We start from the raw sequence: 21,449 nt of genomic DNA, 5'->3' as shown, positions 1-21,449 counted from the left end.
AAAGTCACAGCAAATTGCCTGTGAGGAATGATTCTTGCTTCTTTCATACATATCAGACCGATACGGCTCTTTTAAATATCCTTGATAACTACAGAGCCTATTAGCTTCACAGTGCAAATAAATGGTAAAGAAAGTAACCAGTTGGTGGCTGTGTAAGAGAGCCCTGGGTTTCCTGGTTTGAAATATCCCTCATTTGTAGTAATAGTTGGCCTTGTAATAGGATTACATAGCTGGTGAGTGGCTCTCAGTCCTCAGTATCGAATGTCTACTTAAATGTCCCTACTATTGCAGTTTACAAAGAAAGGACAAACTCTGAAGAGTAAACTATAGTGGCAGCCTCTTTGCAATGACAGTGACATTTAAGATTTTCCTATCTTTGAACTCTGTGTTAATGTTTGGGTACATCTCCTGAAAACAACAGATGTTGGTGAACTCCAGGCTGCATGGAACTCTGTAAAAAACACTGTATTCTACAGCCTAGTGGAGACAGTAAATGTAATCGAATTCCATCAGAGGAGCATGCCCTCGCTGGGAAAACATTGATGCTAACCCCATCTATTACTTCTTTGCAGCTCCTTGAGTCTCTCTCTATAGGAAGATCAAATGGAGTGGGGATGAAAGTTGGAGCATATTTTCATACACTCTGGACTAATTTTCCTTATATGGATGTGGCTAAACTTATTGCAGCTTTATTTAAAATATTTTTTTGTAAATACAAAATAATAAAATTGAAGGCATCATCCCACTGTGGGTTTGTATTTTCATGAGGAAAAGATAACAACCAATGGACATTTATTTTATTCTAAAGTTCTCACAAAATATAAATTCTACAGAAAAAATGCGGGGCAGTCAAAGTGCTCAAATATAAATGTAAGAGGACCTATAGTTCATTCAGAAGAACCTTGAGCTTAATATGAAATTAAATGTGTCGAGATAGGGTTTACTATGAGATATCTGCATCTCTATTCTCTCTTTTTTAAAGATTTTATTTAATTATTTGACAGAGATCACAAGTAGGCAGAGAGAGAGAGAGAGAGGAGGAGAAAGCAGGCTCCCTGCCAAGCAGAGAGTCCGATGCGGGGCTCAATCCCAGGACTCTGGGATCATGACCTGAGCTGAAGGCAGAGGCTTTAACCCACTGAGCCACCCAGGCACCATGTATACTATATTCTTGCTACAGTTCACTAAATATTCCTACAGGACACTCTAACACTATTTTATGAAGCTTGTGTTGCCATTTAAAAACTCTTAACCATAACTACTAGTGATAGAGATAAGTAGTGATGACAGACATGACTGATACAAGACAGATGAAGGAGAACAGGAAAAACAGGAAAAACTGTACAAGAAAATTACAAAAATCAGTGGGAGAAAGCAATACCTTTCAGTTAGGAGAGTTAACATGCTCAATACCATGATTCCGATATTCGTCTACAGCACCAATGGCTGTGACACAAATGCTACTCATTTTAGTGCTTAAAACTAAACTCTTGCAAGTCATAAATACTCATTAAAACTTTGTGGACAGAAATAACATGCTACTTCCTAAACATTTGCAACAGATCCTTCTGAGTAGTGCTCTAGGATAAGCTCATACAATCAGTAAGAACACCATAACCCAACAAGATAAAGTGGGGAAATGGCATGAATAGACCCCTGTAATATTTGTAATTTTTAACTTACTCATTCTATTGGCAAATATTTAATTGAATAAGAAAGATTTGACAGCTTTGTTGCTCGGCACTGTGGATGTGGAGGGGACCAGAAAGGCTTTCTTATTCTCTCTCTTTTTTTTTTCATTTTATTTTATTTATTTTCAGTGTTCCACATTCATTGTTTATGCACCACACCCAGTGCTCCATGCAATACGTGTCCTCCAAGAACACCCAGTCCTTCGTTAACGACAGGAGTACAGACATACAAATTAAAATACAAACACATTAACCAACCACTGAGAAAAAGCAGGGAAGGATCTCAGGAGGGGGTTCATAAAAAGAATTGTTAAGTAATGAAGTGGTCAGTAATAGGAAAGTGTGTGAATGAGAATATTTCAGGTAAAAGAAGCAAAATAATGAAACACGTTTGTTTTAACGAACGTGGAAGTCCTCTGACTAAACTAAAAGTGGTTAATTGCAGTAGATTTTTTAAAATATTTTTGAGAGAGAGAGAGAAAGACAGAGAGTGCGAGTGGGGGCAAGACCAGAGGAGGAGGGAGAGGTTCTGCACAGAGTGAGGAACCCTGCACAGGGCTCATCCCGGGACCCTGAGATCATGACCTGAGCCGAAAACCAAGAGTGGGATGCTTAATCACTTATGGAACTGAGCCACCCAAGGACCTCTGCCTTAGATTTTTGACTCCCTTCGTCTTCCCCTGTGCCTCTGGATAGCTATAGATAAGAGGAGAAACCTTGCCATGAAGAGAAAACATACCATACATTTAAATCTTCATTTCCATTTGTTTTAAAAAAAAATCATATAGATATTTGAAAGGCTGAATTTTAGAAAAATGACATTTGACAGTTCAGAAATCAGAATAGAAGCCATCTGGGCCATAAATGTGCCATAAACTTCAACAGTAAAATTACTTCACTCTGACAGTGAATAATAAAATTGCACATGTTTAGCGGATTTTACAAGACAGAATTTGAATCCTGGATATTTTTGGGAAAAAAAAGTCTATGTTTACTTATACAATTAAAGAAATTATTTAATATAACTTGTGTTTTTTTTTATTGTTGTTAGAGACAGCATAAAAAATGATATAGGGTGTTGGAGTATGTATGGATACTCCTTCCTAAGAAGTAATTTCATAATTGAAAAGGTGGTGTACAGAGGATATATAGATGATTTCACAAATATGTACATAGTTATATTTTAATACATTAAATATCATTTCTCTGTGGATACTTTGCTGGCTCACATATCTTTATGGTTCCTTGAAGCTATGATTAATTACTTCTACCTCCTCCTTAGCTTTCAAATATAATTATCTTAAATAGCACTTATTTCTGGTTGTTGTATACTGTGTTGGAGGATAATGGAAATGCAAGTAGGCTGAAATTTTTGTATTAAATTTTAGAAGACAAAGGAGCTTTTAAAATGTGATTTTGTTATATTTTGAGGTCAGAACTTAGACTTCTCCCACCCAGACATGTACTTCTTCAGTTTAGTAATGAAAGCAATAAAAAAATACTCTAGTTTTCATTTTACTTGCACTTCTCTTCTACTTCAACTTTTGAAAAAAAAATTACTTAAGCTAATTTGGAATTATATGCTGCAAATCTTGTGATCTATTTTCTCCCATATTATGGGAGTTTTTTTTTCACAACTATTTCTTTTAACAGCTCATGCTAAACCATGTTCTCGTGCTTTAAGTAATTGTGTACTGGCTACCCAGTAAAGAAATCTTCCACCAACTTTTTTCTTAATGATATAAAGTGATAAAAATATGTCATTTTCATTTTTGAAATTGTATCTTGCTAATTAATATAAGGAGCTCATTTCCTAATTACATTAAAATCTCCTTGAATTCACATCTGTTCTCTAAAGATTACACAATTCTAGATCAATTGAAACTCAACATGTTCAACTTTATTCACAATTTTTAATGACAATCTCATATATTCCTAGTATAGATAATCTGCACAGAATTAGAGCCCAAGATCCAGATCCCTGCTCCATACCTTCCATTCTGAGTTTCACTGTTTATCTGAAAACACTTCCCTGAACATATACCTTTAAATTTCTATCATGCTAGGCATGTGGGGTGGAGGACCACCGTGCCCTAGGCATGTGGGGTGGGTCCTGTGGAATGGGTGTCTTTATGATAATCACCTACAGATAAAGAATAACCAGGCCGCACAAAGGAAGTAAGCCATTGAAGGTGTTATCAATAGAGATGTTGAAGGGATTGAAGTTCTGGCTATCTTTCTATAAAAGACAAACACCAAAGGCCCTCACTGGCAACTCTGTTCGGACCCCTCTCACTCTTGAGAGCTTTTTCTGTATCTTCACTTAATAAACTATTGCTTTACTCAGACACCCACAAAAATAATAAAAAATAATAAATTTCTATCATGCTGACTGATGTTTGATATTATTTTTCAGTTATAGATAGTATCTATGATTTCCCTGTGTGGAAGATGGGCATGTAGTTCATTTATATTACCCCCCCCCAAATATATCTATTTTTTTTTTCTTTCCTTTGATGAGCTGTATATCATAATTTTGTTGAGAGCATAATTCTGTTACCTCATTAAGACTATGTAAGTATTATTCATAGCTGAACCAATAAGTATGTGATGATTTCATTTCTTTTATTCTCCTTTGGTATCCTAGGAGTAATAATTATCTTTTTTTTTAATTTGCTCACTTCTTCATTCTCTCTATTATTAATTCATCACCAAACTCTCTGCCATAAGGCATATCACCTCTTCATGTGTGCTAACAAATTTGGAAATTAATAAAATTCATCTTTTTTTTTTTTTTTCTTAAAGCTATTTCTCCTGACACCCTCTGCCCTCTTGATTTGGTCTCGTGTAGATGATCTTTGAGTTTGTTGCACAAATGTCATCATGGAGTTTTCTTCATCTCTGTCATGGGTCACAGCCCTTGTGTCCTGCAGCCAGTGCCTTCCACTTCATTCAGTTTCTTTCTTGTTTTGATAGATTGATCATGATTTCTGACAAAGGATTCGGGGAAAATAACTTTTTGAGAAACTGCGTGTCTAAGAAAATACTCATTATATGCTTGTGAATAAATGACAGCATTGTTATTTATATAATTCTAGTTTGGGAATCGCTTGCTTTCAGAATCATGAAAGCATTGTTTCATCGACTTCTAATTTCTAATGTCGCGGCGAGAGAAATCTAGTGCCATTCTACTTTATAACTTCTGTGGGAATTGATTCTTTTCCTTCTGGAAGATCTTAATGTCATTTAATTGACCTCAATATTCTAAATATTCATTTGTTAATTGATAAGTTAAATATGTAGCAATATTAGAATTGTTATTCTCCAGTCTCCTGAATCATAGTATATCAATAGGAGTACATGCTTCACGTACAGTTTATTTTTACTTCGGTCTTACTCATTCGGTTCATTTCCAAATTAGATCAACAACTTTTTGCCACCAACCCTCATTCTCTTAAGTGAGGTCTCGTGTTTCATATACTTGTAATACAGTTAGATAGTTTTCTTGTATTTCTTGCATTCTGTGTTACATTCTAGAATTCTCTAACATCCTGAATATGTTCTTTGCAATTCGCATATGGTAGGATTCATTTTTTTGCGTGTGCTGCAAACTTGTGTGGGTTTTGATAAGTGAGTAGTGTCATGTATCCATCATTATGCTATCGCACAAAGTACTGTACTTTGTTTATACACTCATCGATTGAAGGGCATCTTGGACACTCTCAATTTCTGGACATTATTTAAAAAATGTGGCTTTACAAACATCTACATGCATATTTTTGTGTGGAAATAAGTATTTAAATCATTTGGGTAAATACCTAGCAGCATACAGTAAAACTATGTTTAGGTCTGTAAGAATCTACAGTCTTCCAAAGTAACTGTTCCATTTTGCCTTCCGACCACAATGAATATGAGTTCCAACATGTTGTGCCATATCCTCACCAGCAATTAATATTGTCAAATTTTTGGATTTTAGGAGTACCTGGATGGCTCAGTCAGTTGAGCATCATGTTCCCAGGGCCCTGGGATCAAATCCTGCGTTAGGCTCCCTGTTTAGGGGGGAAGTCTGCTTCTCCCTCTGCCTGCTGCTCCCCCTGCTTCTGCTCCTCTCTCTTTCTCTCTCTCTCTCTCTCCAATAAATAAATAAATAAAATCTTCAAAAAAAATTGTGTTTTAGTCATTCTGTTATGTATGCATTGATGTAAAACATCATTTTAATTTGAAATTCCCTAATGACAACTGGTGTTGAATATATTTTCATACATTTATTTGTCTTCTGTGTATGTCCTTTCTGGGAGACATAGGTGAGCTGAAAGGAAGCAGAAGGAGAGCACAAAGATAGTGTCCACAATCTGTCCCCAGAGACTATTTCAGCAGGCCCCTAGATGTGTGTTAAATTAGATATCTGCTTCTCAGGCCAGTGCTATAAGAAGATGAAGTGAGCCTCTTTTGCACAAAGTCTGGGTGCTTTTCAGTCATCTGACTCTGCACTAGGCTCTGGGTCCGATGAGTCCCTGTGCAGGAACCTTTTAATTGTTTCTGAGTTTGCTATAGCTTGTGATCTCAATGGATGCAAGCCCTATTGGCTTTCAAACCTTTTACATATTTTGAAGGCTCATCTCTCAGGTCCAGGTCTTAAAAGTTGGAGTGCCTTATATGAAGTTCAAGCCCTTTGCTTCTCAGAGAAAACCTCAGGGTTTTGAGTTCCATCCATTTGTGGGTAGCTTGGGCTTAAGGGTAGACTCTGTGGTGAGCCTCTTCTACCTACTTCAGTGTGGAATCGTGTAGGTGTCGCTCAGTTAGCTTTTGTTTCTCATAGGCAGTGTTTCCATAGGTAGCTGTAGATTCAGTGTGCTCCTGAGGGGAGATGAGTTCAGGATCTGCTTACATCATCATTTTGAACTGCAAGCTGACTTGGAAATGCTTTACAGGAAATTCTTATTGGAGAAATGCACTAGACCCTTCATGGCCTTCAATTTCTTTTCATTAATTAATTAAATTAAAATAGCTAAATTTTTAAAAGATTCCACATTTTTCCTAATCTAACTTACATTTCCATTAATTTACTTTTGTTCTATATATATATATCTTTACTTATTTATTTTTTGCCAGTCCATACAAAACTAGATACGTGGCAGTAGTTTTTCCTTTTCTTTTTCTCAGCTTCAGTAGGTAAGTAGGGGAAAGTACTTGACAAACTGTTGCAGAACACTTGCCTCTCCTTTAAAGCTGCTCTGGGGCAGCTGCTTCGCATACACTTGACAATGGCATTAGTGGCTCTACCTAAAGGCTAGAAAAATCCTGTCGCTTTTCTGACTCGAATAAGCCATCCCTACCTTTCTGTCCCGACTCCTTCACGTCTGTGCTAATGTTACCTCCTCCCACATCCTGGTAACCTTCTTTCATCTGCTTTAAATCCAGCTTTGCTCAACAACTTTATGTGAACAAGCATGATATTTTCGACTTGTATATCACACAGTTATCCCCACATTCTCAAGCTGCTTATGAGTAATCGCCTAAAAGTTATTTAAGAGAGACAGGACTACCGGCTATAATAAGGTCACTATAGAGGATCAATTTTCCACGGTCCACAGTTTATGAAATGCAACTTTGATTCTTAAAAATGTTCCATTTATCTAAATCATATTTATTGCTCTTTAGATAGATAGTGAAAGATTATTTTTTTTTTTTTTTTTTTTTTTTTTTTTTGTTACAATTGCAGAGGTGGGAAATGTCCTTTTATTTTTTTTTTTTTTTATTTTATTTTTTTTTTTTTATTTTTTATTTTTTATAAACATATATTTTTATCCCCAGGGGTACAGGTCTGTGAATCACCAGGTTTACACACTTCACAGCACTCACCAAATCACATAAAGGAAACAAAAGTTTAATAATAAAGGCAGTTTCTATCAGCAGAGTTTGTGTATTTAACAAGATTTTAAATGGAGGGTGTTAAGTAAATAAAAATATATACTCGATAGTCACTTCTGTTATTTTCAATTTAACCTTCAAGTGACTAGTTCAATACATGTCCTTCTAAGTCTTTTCACTTTCAGATCCTCCTAGTGGGATAAAAATATTAATTTTCTTTGTCGATATTAAAATTTTCTAGAATAAATTCCCTGAGCCAGCCACTGGGGGTCGGTTTATTATGATATACAAGCAAAGAAGGAGCCTGGCACGATGGAAATTAAATAAGAATTAGGACACCTTCATTTATTATTTAATTTCAACCTCATTTTGCAAGATGAATTAAGGCAAAGCATTTTATTTCCTCACAGTTCCAATATTCTATCTGTAAAATGGGAGGGCTATTAGTGTTTTCTAGATGATGTTTTTATAAATCCGCTTTATTAACAAAGAATGAAAAATATAGGTGAAATGCAGTGTATTTAGAGAAATTATTCTAATGCCAGCCTACTCCCAAATTATGTTAGGCTCTTTTAGAAACTGATTTTACCCTTGCAGATTAATAGATTTGCATTGGGTAGGAAGTCACATAATGCAGCAATTTGTTGGGTACTGTTAAAGTCAATTTTGTTCTGTAGCATAGAGTATAATTAGTCTGTTAGTATAGTTAAAACATCTTATTAAAAGGGACTCATATCTTTGAGGAACTGCAGCCACTACCCAGGAGTTATTGTCAAAGGTGACAATATTACAAAAGCAAAACCCACAAACAACAAGGGAAATACATATAACCAAATTAGTTCAGAAAGGTGCCATATGTCAGATCTATTAATTCCTTATCCAGAAAACTAACCTGGAATAATTTAACCAGTTGATAGCCTAATATGTGACAAAACTCTGAATCTGGAAGCAGGATAATTTTTAACATCTGACTGTAAAATATTTTCACGCTGTTTTATTTCTCTGCAGAACACACACATAGAAAATTCTAGTAAAAAAATACACACACATACTATATATCTATTTATTTCATATATATATATATGACTAAATTATGTTTGCCCAAAATTTATACATTGAATTTCTAATCCCGATGTGACTCTTTGGAAATAGGGCTTTTAGGGAGGTAATTAAAGTCAAATGTGGTTTATAGAGTGGAACCTTAATCCAATAGAACTTTCTCCTCAGAGGAGAAAGAAACACCAGGACAGTGGATATATAGAGGAGAGGCTATGCCAGGACGTACCAAGAAAGTGTCATTCTGAAAGCCAGGAAGAGAGTTCTCACCAGGAAGCAATCCAGCCAGCTTCATTGGAGTTTCAGTTTCTAGAATTGTGAGAAAATAAATTTCTGTTGTTTAAGCCACGCAGCCCTAGACTAATACTATGTATGCGTGTATAGTACACTTGGTCAAGTACCATGATCTCATAAGCAGCCTGAACAAACAGATTCCTATTACAACGCTGCTCTGGTGGTACTGACCAGAAGAGTATGGAGAGAGGGAGAAGATTCTGTCTCTTTCCTCATCTTCCAGTCTAATGTCCCCTATTGACCAATTTATCTAATGTCTCATATTGGCTGGATTTAAAAGGAAGCCAGCTGGCAAAGGAGAAATACAGTTTACAAAGTCTCAGGACAGACTCACAAAGCACAATATGAAGGAGTGGCTATGGAGCTAGGAAACAATAACTTAATAATCACATTTTATAATGATAAGTTAATTGAAAAATAATCTAAAATGGTAGCACAAGGGCTATAAATTAAGTATTCTAGAATGAATTTATAGATTGTAAAATTTTCACATTGAAATGATTTATTAGGGTTATTATGCTTAGTAAGAAGATATTAATATATAATCTTTCTCTGGAGATCTTTAAAAGCAGAAAATAACTTAAATCTGTTGGATTGTTTGCTACTCTTCTATCTTCAGATAGGGAAACATTTTTCAAATCTGTGATTCTAATACCCTTAACCTATACACTTCCTAACTGAAAGGAAGTCCTCTTTATTTTACTTTTTTTTTTTTTTAAGATTTTATTTATTTATTTGAGAGAGAATGAGAGAGTGTGTGAGCAGGGAGAGGGGCAGAGGGAATCTCAAGCACACTCCATGCTGAATGTGCAACCCAGTGCAGGGCTCAACCTACGACCCTGAGATCATGACCTGAGCGGAAATCATGAGTGGGTCTTTTAACCGACTGAGGCACCCAGGCACCCCGGAAGTCCTCTTTATTGATAGAGTTGTCCTTTAATTCACTGAATACATATTCCATTATAAGCACGGGGATATGATACAAATACATATTACATATAAGACTTAACCTTGAAATAAATAAACCTTAACTTCAAGATGTTTAGTCTATTGGATAAAACCATCTATCTTCCTAAGTAAATAAAATATGAGGCACTATATTTTGTGTGTACCAGTTAGATTCTCTATACCTGAGGAAGTTGTTTATGGAGGGGGGGGAGATAAACTTGGGTGAAATCCCTGAAGAGTCCTGGCTTTACTGGTCTTAGTTCAAACCTGTAGGTAGTGAGATCCATCCCCACCTCTCGGGCTCCATGATCAGCAGATTCTGCTTGGGATTCTATCTCTGCTCCCTGCTCCTCCCCCCTCCCCCACTCCCTCTCTTTCTCTCAAGTAAATAAACAAATCTTTTTAAAAAAAATAAAATCAGACCCACTTGAGGTAAAGAGGGGAAATAGTGATTTCAAAGAAGAAAGTTGGAGTTTTTATTGCCAGGGAAAAAGGCTAATAAATATGTGTCAACAAGAGGACAGATATCTAGTATATGATGTAATTGTCATAACAAAAGACAAATCTGTGGGCATTCAAAGGTGGAAGAAGGTAGTTTGGAGCACAAGGAGATGGTATTTGAGTTTCTCCAAGAGGAACTTGGAATATAGTGACATGGGAAAGTACATTCTCAGAAAACAAGAGAGTGGGGAATGATAAAAAAAAAAATAAAGTGAGGTATGCATGGAAAACATTATAGTGTGGTCAGGGAATTTGAAGGGAAAATAGCAAGAACTAAGAAAAATAGCTTGGCATCAGATTATGGAGCACTTTGGCAGTCTAAATAATTTAATGTTATTTCAGTGGGCAGTGTGCAACTTTTTTTTTTTTAGCAGAGAAATGATGTAATCATACTAATTGCAGGAGAAAAATCTGATAACAACAATGCTCAGAATAAATATAATTGGAATAAAAGCAAGAGAATACAACTTAGAAAGCTGTTACCATAGTCATAACATGAAATAATGAGACTGGGACTGATAAAGTAAATTTGGAATGACAGAAGAGGATGAATTCTTGAGACATTGGAGATAATAGGAGCCGCAGGATTGGATTTCAATGGCAAGGGGAAGAAGGTGATTCAGTGCTTGTGTAAGTGAATAGTATCTATTAAATGCCTTTAACAGAACAATGGAACATAGAGTGAATACAGTATTTCACAGAAAGACAATGCATTTTATTAATTTATTTTGAAATTAATGTTTTAAGTTTTATAGGGGCAGAATAAGTAACGAAAGTGTAATAATCTATATGATTTATGTAGTAGATTCTTGTTACTGTTAAAATGAATTGCCATAAATTTAGTAGCTTTACTTAACACAAATGTGTTATCTCACAGTCCTGGAGACTGGAAATCCAAAATGGGTTTCCCTAGAATAAAATCAAGGTGTTGACAGGACTGTTGTCTTCTGAAAACTCTAGCGGAGAATCTGTTTCCTTGCCTTTCCCAACTTCTAGAGTCTACTGGTATGCCGTAGCTCATGGACACTTCCTGTTTTCAAAAATGGCAGTAAAATCTTCAAATCTCTCTCTGACTCTCACAGTGACTCTTTTGCCTACCTTGTTCATTTGCTTATAAGGACCTTTGATTACACTGGTCCAACAGGATAATTTGGGATAAGCTTCCCATCTCAACATCCTTAATGTAATTATCTGCCAAGTCCCTTTTGCCATGTAAATGAACACATTCATAAATTCTAGGGATTAGGATATAGATAAAAGAGGTCCTAGTCCAACCCTGGAGCCACACTAGAAACCAGGTCCCCCTAGCTGTGGGTACCTGAGTGACCCAAGGGCAATATAACCTGGACACCTGCAGTAACCCTACCTCATAACAGCTGCATGGTTCACTTCATAGGCACCTGCCCTGATTACAATCAGATCTGAGTCAGTTTTATATCCTGAAATCCCTGCTCACCTTCCCAGGTAGATGAGCCCGTTTCCCCTATTGTCCCATGTGTAGATAGAAGGCTCTAGCATGCCTTTACACATAGCTCTGAACCAGGTGGCAAATAAATAAATAAATAAATAAAATAAAAACAAAAAGCCAAGCATACATTGTCTGTTTATTTGCTTATCTGTTTGGAGATAAGCAGTTTAATTTCTGACAGAATTTTCATATAGCGGTGGTGCCTGGCTCAGGGCTGGGCAAGGAGTGGCCAAATGTGCCATGCTACCTCGGTCTCTGAAAATGGGAGCAAAAATAAAAGAGTTTAAGGCTGAGGTCATTACTATGTCCCAGATGCAACAACCTAGAAAATCATGTTAGTCAAGGAAATAAAAATCCCTCTAACATCTAGGAAACTGCACTCTTAAAAAAAAAAATAAGTAAAAAAATAAAAATTAAAAACAGATGCCCAAGCCACAGCTCTCAGGATGATGAACCCCTGTTCACTTTGAGATGTGGCTGCTCAAGGCAGAATCCTCGATCAACCCTGAATCCAGTCATCACTTGAGGTCATGAGACAGGATGACATCTAGCCCGGTTTCATGATCCTTGTTCAATGGAGGACCGAGAGATGTTGCAGGAGAGTGGCAAGGGGACACCTTCTAGGCTGAAGTCACTCAGTGATGAGGAGAAGGGCAGAGGCAGAACCAAAAAAACCTACCTGGGTTCCCTGAAGTGGGGGAGGGAGGGCATTATTCTGCCAACAATGTATAATATGATTAAAAACACAGGGGCAAAAACCACATCGGCCCAACATTTCACAATCTTGGTCAATACTGTGTCCTTTTCCTGGTGGTTTAGAACAATATCAAAATTGGGTTGGCAATATCTAAAATAAATGCTGCATTGAGCTGTTAGATTCTCTTTCAGTTTACTCAAAATACTACAACACTCGGAAAACATATACTTGATTTTTTTTTTTACACTTGAGGACACTGTAGATCAGAAAAAACAAGAATATCCTATTTGAAGAGACTCATAAATAAAAGTGGTGTTTATTTTTCTAGCTGTTGCCTCTAGGTTTGGACATGTGACTTGTATTAACTGGTGGTCATTAGCTAACATGACACAAGTTGAGGTTTGCAAAAGGCCTTTAGGTTGAGACTTGCCCTTCTATCTTTCTTTCCATCAACATGTGAATAAGCTGGGCTGCATCCTGCAGGGAGAGACACCGGGAAAGAGGCATCAGCCATCCTTGCCACACCAGCTAAGGGCCTAGGCCTGTGAATGAGGTCCTCATGGACCATCCAGTCTCCACAAAGTGTCCAGGGCATAGGAACAACCAAGTCTCATACATATGAAAATAGTAAATGCTATTGTTTTAGGCCCCTAAATTTTGGGGTGGTTTGCTGTGCTGCATAAAATAATGGATACAGAAATTATTGTGGTGTGTTCATCTAGTGATTGAAGGCAGCTGCCTGAGACAGAAGGCAAAGACCCTCTAGAATGTCACTGCATTTCTTATCAAATAACATGGATGGACACATGATGTTTAATCCTTATTGTGATAATAAAATAATGACTCGGTATGGTATCCTTTCTGAAAAATCATATCGAGTAAACAAATTTTGCTAATTAAAAGCTACAAGCCTCTTAAGCACTTTATCTAGCCTGTTCAGCCTTTTCAATCCAGGATATTTTTGAGAACCTCGTATGGCCATCTGTCACATTCTGCCTACCACATTACGCTGCAGCCTTCTTGAGGAGTACAACTTCTCATGTCAGGCAGGAGAGCTGAGGTTCAGAGTTTTTGAACACTTGACAGATTGACAATCTAACATCATGGTCCTATTTCCCCCATTTTTGTGTGATTTTTTAAAAATGTCTAGTTCATCCCAGGGTGATAATTAGAGAAAAGAGGGGAAAAAAAAGATGTCATCTTTATCTCCTAAAACTCAAGTCAAAAGAAAAGTCTGTCCCAGACAGAAAGGACATGGAAACTTTTTTTGGGTATTTCTCTTCCCATCTGAATAACACAATTGCTGCTACTACTTATTGATGTTTATTGTTAAAAGGGAGGTAATTTTAGAGATATTTAACTATTACATTTTTTAATTTACTATACGTCTTGTCTTGTAGCTCCTTCCCCATTTAATCAGAGACATTCCCAATTTAGAAGGAGGGTAGAGTCATTTTAGAACAATGGGCTTGCTTGGGCAGTGGCTACTTACAGACATGGCAAAAATAACTGGAACAGGGTGCCTGGGTGGTTCAGTGGGTAAAGCCTCTGCCTTCGGCTCAGGTCATGATTCCGGGGTCCTGCGATTGAGCCCCGCATCGGGCTCTCTGCTCAGCAGGGAGCCTGCTTCCTCCTCTCTCTCTGCCTGCCTCTCTGCCTAATTGGGATCTCTCTCCGTCAAATAAATAAATAAAATCTTTTAAAAAAATAACTGGAACAAAAGTCTGAACATTCTATACATCTTTATTGCGTGTTTTTCCTTCTACCTTATGTATCTCAACTCTAAATTTTAGTATAGAGGTATATATTATCTCTTCATTTGTAAAAGAATAGGGCCTGGGTCACTCATAGAGTCAGATGTAAGTGGGGAAAATGTTGGTATTTTACCAAGATTCATAATCTCACATGTATGGCAGCCAACTTAATTCTGAAGAGAGTGTTTCAGATTCTCGTTGGGAAAGCACAATGCTATAGTATTAATAGTACAAGGGAGAATGACATAAATTATTTTCCATGGTATTGAAACACCTAAATAAAATAGAATTCATGCTGCTTTTTACAAAATGAAAGAAGAGCATACCAAACTTAGAATTTCTAAGTGGCCACTCAAAGTGAGCTCCCACTTTATTTCTTTAATGTATGAGGTGGAAAGAAAGCAATATAACTAGAATTTCATAAATAAAAACTTCTGAAATATAAAAATTCAATAACTTTTTCCATTTAAATAATGACACTTGAAATCAATCTCTTTTAAACTTATAAATAAATTAAATGTCCTTTCCAAAGTGATTCTTCATAAATTAGAATTTTTTAAAAGTTGTCCTTATGGGAATAATCTCAGTGCTGTCAGTTTCTAGTTTGGGGAAAGTAATTGTTGAGCACTGTTCCCAGGACAGTGGATAGTATCATGTTTTTTAATAACTGTTTTTATGAGCATTTTCAATTTTACCTTTTTTTATTAAAATATTTTGCCTCCAGCTCTTCCTGCTTCTCCAACCGTGTACATGCTTATTTTATATAAAAGTATCATAAATGTGGTTGATTGTGGTCATAACTTTGTAATAATACCATTGTACTGACTTATTTTTATGAGACTTTCATCCACAACTCTCATAAAACCAAAATCACTTATATATCCTGTTAATTCATCATATGTCATTTCAGTGAGGCTGTGCTGGTATTGTCTCTTTTCTAAATAATGTATTTGACTCCTTTAATAATTAGAGTATATTCTTTTTACTTGCTTTATTTTACTTTATATTCTTTAAAGAATATCCCTAGAAGTTAGGATACCTTAGTGTATTATATAGTGTGTGTTTGTATTTCATATTAATTCTTGAATGCATATATGTATATTTACATTTACATACCTGTGTACAAATATTCACTTGCAAAAATATTTTAAGCAGCTCTAACAAATCATATCATAGGATGGCAGACGTGTAGCCAAGTAAAATACAAAGAATATACTATAAATGGGTGCCTTGGTGACAAATAATATTATCTAACACTATAGCAGCCTCTTAGCTCAAATCTTTTCTTTCAGTCTCTACCTTTGCAATTTATTCTTTGTATTTCTTCTAGAGAAAGATCTCTAGTTTGCAGATAGGACTATTTTACTTCCCTACTCAAATCACTTCGGTGGAGGTTTTACTTTCTGTTGACTTCTAGAAATCTTAAAAGTTCTTAGGGAGACATTCTCCAACAAAATCGCTCTGGTCGGTTTCTCTTCTCTCATCACCTACCATTCCTCGCACCAACACTATACTCCAGGCATATACAACTGCTGATTATTACCCCCATTCACTCTGATGTGCAGCTCCACAGTTGTTGTTTTTTTTTTTTTTTTTTTTTAAAACACTTACTTTGTCATTCTGCAAAATTCAGATTAAGCAGTTCTTAATCTTGGAAGCCATTTCTGATGTCGCATATAAGGCTAATCACTTTTTTTTTTTTCCTTTGCCACCACTCTGTTAGTTATTCAATTAAGAAAATGTTAAGAGGAAGGATGCCTGGGTGGCTCAGTGACTTAAGCCTCTGCCTTTACCTCAGGTCATGATCTCAGGATCTTGGGATCAAGCCCTGCTTCTGGCTCCTTACACAGCGGGGAGCCTGCTTCCCCCACTCTCTCTGCCTGCCTCTCTGCCTATTGTGATCTCTCTCTCTCTGTGTCAAATAAATAAATGAAATTTTTTTAAAAAAGAAAATGTTAAGAGGAGTATTAGGGGATAAACTTTTAATTAAATTATTTCCCTCTCTTAATGGATCATGAGTACCATGACAGTGGGGATTTATTTATTCTTTTTAAATTTAAAGTACCTAATAGAGTCATTGGAAAATAGAAAGCCCTTCCTAGATATTGATTAAAATAATTAAAGTTATAATTACAAAGTTACATATGCTTTTATACAAACATATTATACACATACACATATAATACAAATATATTCTTAACGTGTTAAGCTGGAGGAATTTATTACAAAACTAACTTTATTTTCCCTGATCTTAAAGTAGAGGAGTATTGAGTCTCTTTGCCTAGAAGGAAGCATGTTAATTTTTCATTAGAAATAACTTTTCCCTGTTTATTCTTCTCTAAGAGGACTAGCACATAGTCTTCAGTTTTCCTGCAAAATGACACAGATATAAATTAGAGCATCTAAGTTGTTTCACATGTTATTCTTTTATAATAGAGGGCCTTATATTTTATATATAAAAGCTAATTTAGTCAACTTTGGATTGTAGCTTTCGATGAGTGATATATTGAGCCAAGCAGAGGAAAGATAGGAATAGATTTTTAAATTTTATATCTTGAAAAAGAACCCTTTATTTCCATGACTTATTTTAATGATTCCAATTAAGATCATTCTTCCATTTTTTCTTATCAAATTAATCAGTTTTTAGTTAAATCTCAGTAACATTTGAATCTTGATGAAAACGAATTCCACTCATCATTCTTATGATAATGCTCAGTACTTGCCACTTTCTCCCCAGAAATCTCATGAGTTTAAAAAAAAATTTTAAATGGCTCACAAATAAAGATTAAAATAAAAGAAAATAAGCAACAAAATATTCTGCCTTATTTTTGGAAAGGAATTTTTTTCTTTTGCCAGTGTAAAAGTAAAGTTCTTTTTCATCTGTGTTTTTTCTCCAAATATTCGTTATTCTAAATACACAGAGAAGAAGAAACTGTCCATTGTTTTTCACAAGAAACATCAAAATTTTTTCTCTTTTGGCTTTAAATAATTTTATATCAGCAACCAAAATATGTAATTTTTGTTCCTTAATCTGATACAAAAGAAAGGGATGGTTTTTAATTTTATAATATTATATTTCATTTAATAGGAACAGTGGAAATAAAGCCTGGGGTTTTTAAAAAGATTTTATTTATTTATTTGACAGACAGAGATAAGAAGGCAAAGAGGCAGGCAGAGAGAGGGGGAAGCAGGCTCCCTGCTTAGCAGAGAGCCCGTTGTGGGCCTCGATCCCAGGACCCTGGGATCATGACCTGAGGTGAAGGCAGAGGCTTAACCCACTGAGCCTTTAGGCGCCCCAATAAAGCCTGTTTTAATCACAACTTCAGTAGCATAGTTGACTCAAGTGAATATTCAAGAACAGTTAAAAAGCATATTTCTAAAATTAAAAAAAAAACAAAACACAAGAGAAAATTGCAACCACAGATATTTGAGTTGCTTTTCACTTGTAAGTACTTTGAAAAAAAGTACTATGAAAGAAAGGAAATAAGGCAATGGCTGTTCTGTTCTGCCTCAGAAAAATGCAAGAGACTCAAAAGATGAAAAAAACCATGAGAGACTCTTAATCTCAGGAAACAAACTGAGGGCTTCTGGAGGGGTGGGGGTGGTGTCGGGGGAGGACAGGGGGGCTGGGTGATGGACATTGGGGAAGGTATGTGCTATGGTGAGTGCTGTGAGTTGTGTAAGACTGATGATTCACCGACCTATACCTCTGAAACAAATAATACATTATATGTTAAATTAAAAAAATTAAAAAAGAGAAAAATCCCGGAAAACAGTTGGTTTGTTTAATAGATATGTTCTGTTCCGGTGCTAATTTTAAGTTACTAGGTATATAAATCCTAATGGAATTTTGTTTACTTCACATGCTGCTTACAGTCCCTCCCCCCAACTTATTTTGCAACTGTTGGTCTATTACAAGGCAAGAAATTCAGTAGAACATTAATTACCAGTATACTGTTTAAAATAGAATGATCACTGAGATGACTCAAACTTGACATGACCCAAACCTAATTTATTGGGATGCACAGGCCTGGTACCTTCCTCCAAAAAGTGTTATTTCCCATCTCTGAGTGATGCCAGCTTTTGGACAGCCCCCTAAGCCAGGATGAACCAGAAACCTAAAAATTAGGTATAGAGTCTTTGTATTTCACCTCTGATATTAAATAAACCTCCTAACTAGTCTGATTGCAGTCTCCACCTCTCTTCCCATTTCTGCTGTCATGAAACAGAGCACATACCAACGTGTAGATTGGAACTGATGAAAGACTGAACAACGCTGAAGGATGAGGTGGTACCTCCTCTGGGACAAAGACGGGACTTACTTAAATGAGATGGATTCCCCAACTTTAGCTGTCCACTGCTGTAACTCAGTCCACCGCACACCTGGACATGCTTGTAGCTGTTCTGTAACTCTGCCATGGGATTTGAGGGGCAAGGAGAAGTGACACAAACATGCTGATGGCTGATGCTGTGATCTGATGAATGAAGTCCTTTGTATGAGGAGTGGTGTCTTCTACCAAGATCTATGAGTTGGTAACGTGTTGGCTTATGATGTGGTAAATACATCAAAATTAACCTTAGTTCTGACATCATTCTTTTTATGTTAAACATTCACTTATACAGTAATCCCATTCCTAGGTATTTACCCAAGGGAAATGAGCACAAATGTCCCCATAAAGATCCTACATAACCCTGGGTTATGGATTTATTCATAATCACCCCCAACTAGAAACAAGACGAATGTGTATTAACTTTGAATGGACAAAAAAGAAAAAGAGTAATATAGCCATATACTACTACTGAGCAATGAAAATGTATAAACTTCTTGGTCTAGAGGTCACTCCTATTCAGTTCAGGCCTCATGTAGACATTGGCTGACCCTTAGCTTATAAAATATTTTTGGTATTCTTTAAATTATTTAACAAATACTGTTGGAGACCCTAGGCCTCCAGTTTGACTCACAGAGAAGACTGTGAATACTGTGTTTACCCTTTACAAGTAGAACAATATTTATCAATCATCTCGAGCATATTTTCCAATTGGAACTCGGATGACTAAAGTACTCTCATTCTTCTGTAATATTTGTTCTTATGGGGCTAAAGAACCCTCCTAATTCCCTCAAGAGCTTAGGTATTCTCTTCACAGGGAGGACTGTGTCTACGCCATGGGTTAGTACTTGAGAATATCTGTATTCCTCAGAATGACTATTTTGTTGTGGATTTGCCTTCTGCTTCATAAGATTGTGTGTGTGTGTGTGTGTGTGTGCGTGTGTGTGTGATGTGTGTATCTAGTCATCCCCTTCCTTGTCCATAGTTACGAATCTCATCTGGGTTATAGACCTTGACAGTAATATTGTGTATTAATATTTATTCATAACACTTAATATTTTTATAATGTTAAAAAGAAGCACTTTTCTTAAGGATTTATTGTTTAATATATAAAGGACAGATAAAAATCTCGAAGAAGAGAGAATGTACTTCTTTCTTCCAATGAAACATCAGGGGACTTTTTCCAGTATCTTTCCATTTTCTCTCTTCCCTGTAAGTCTCTCAATGTCTTCCATTTTCCATCTTCTCTTTCCTGCTACAATCCACTTTATAGCATTTTATGCTATAAAATTTATTCATATTTGTGTACTGGAAACAAAGATTTAATCAGTTAATGATTAATAAACCCTAAATGCTATTTTTAATGATAAAAACATTTATTATAATGCATTTAAAAAATTACTCTTATCAGGGGTTATAACTGTCAGTTTACTTTCATAATTATTTCCAGTCCCATTATCTCATCCCACCTCAAAGTTTACTATTATCAAATGCAGTTCATCATAGGGGGTTTTAAAATGCTTTGGAATAGTGTTTTCAAGAATACAGAACAAAACTAGCTTCAAGCTCTGTTTTGCAATTAAAAGAGTAGTTCCTAGGAGTAGCCACTGGGAGGTAGCACGTGTATTGTGTTTTCCTTCCATTTTTGTGTAAAATTGTAAAGAGCTCATAGTACCTAAAATTAATGGTAGTATTTTTATGATTTGCATTAAATTTGTGTTAAAATATATTATTAATAATTATGGTCAAACTGGTGAACAGCAGAAACTGAACAATATAAACAACCAAATGTCATCCATGCTGTGTTAGGAGGTCAGTGTTTTTCCTTGAGGAAAAAATACGTAATGCTGAATACTTGAATATTTTACCACCTCTGTCACTTTATGAAAAACTAAGTAACAGGAAGTCTTATGTTCAATTTGAGAATAGTTCAGAAAAAAAATAGTTATGGTTACATGTCTGAGTTAGAAAACAGCATCCAAAGTAGGAAGCTCATTTGCATACCAACACGTATCTCAGTGGAAATGTATCTCTGCTCTACATAGATTTTTTTTTTAATATCCATTAAATTGTTACTGTTAATAGGATGTATTACTGGAAATTTGGACTTTGCCACAGTAAGTCGATTTTCTGTTCATAACATGCTGTTTTGAGCTTTATTAATGTGAAAGTTAACCTCAAAGCACTAGAAAGCTAATGCCTTTAAAAGTGTCAAATATTTTTAATGTTTGCAAATTTTAAATATGCCAAATAGAAAACTTTTTTGCTCAAAGAATTTAGGTTTAAGTTTTGACCAATATCGAATTCTGATTCACTTCTTTCTTTGTACTTAGCTCTAATTCAGGGATAGTGGGTATAATGGAGAACATTTTGTTGTGAAATCATAACCCATAAACTATATCAGAAAATCCGAAAATTCATCAAGCACCAGTAATTTACTGTTTGCCACATGCAGACTTTAATTGAAATAGTCTTAAAGTAAACCCTTATTAATTTAATTATTGAGAATTTTTGTATTTTTACCAAGACAAAGCACCTTCCAAGGGGGAGAAAAAAGGAAATAAATAAGAAAAGAATTTCATGTTATTTGCATGATTAGCAGAGGAAATATCTTATACCAGCCATGATTAGGAAACATTAGAATGCTTAAAATGACATTTGAAGATTCTTTCCTTGATATTGACTTGGCATTTTAGAAAATCTAAAGAGCAATATTTATTAATGATAAGTTTATAACTTTAAATGCAATAGCTATTACATTTCTATTGTGAATATTTATTTCACACTTGTTATTATCCAAATATGTAAAGTCTATGGCTATTATAATGAATCCGTCTTTTA

Source organism: Mustela putorius, unplaced genomic scaffold (genome assembly GCF_011764305.1).
Source record: "Mustela putorius furo isolate JIRA1106 unplaced genomic scaffold, ASM1176430v1.1 tig00000407_pilon_pilon_pilon, whole genome shotgun sequence".
Lineage (NCBI taxonomy): Eukaryota > Metazoa > Chordata > Mammalia > Carnivora > Mustelidae > Mustela > Mustela putorius.
Note: the sequence above shows the minus strand (reverse complement) of the source record.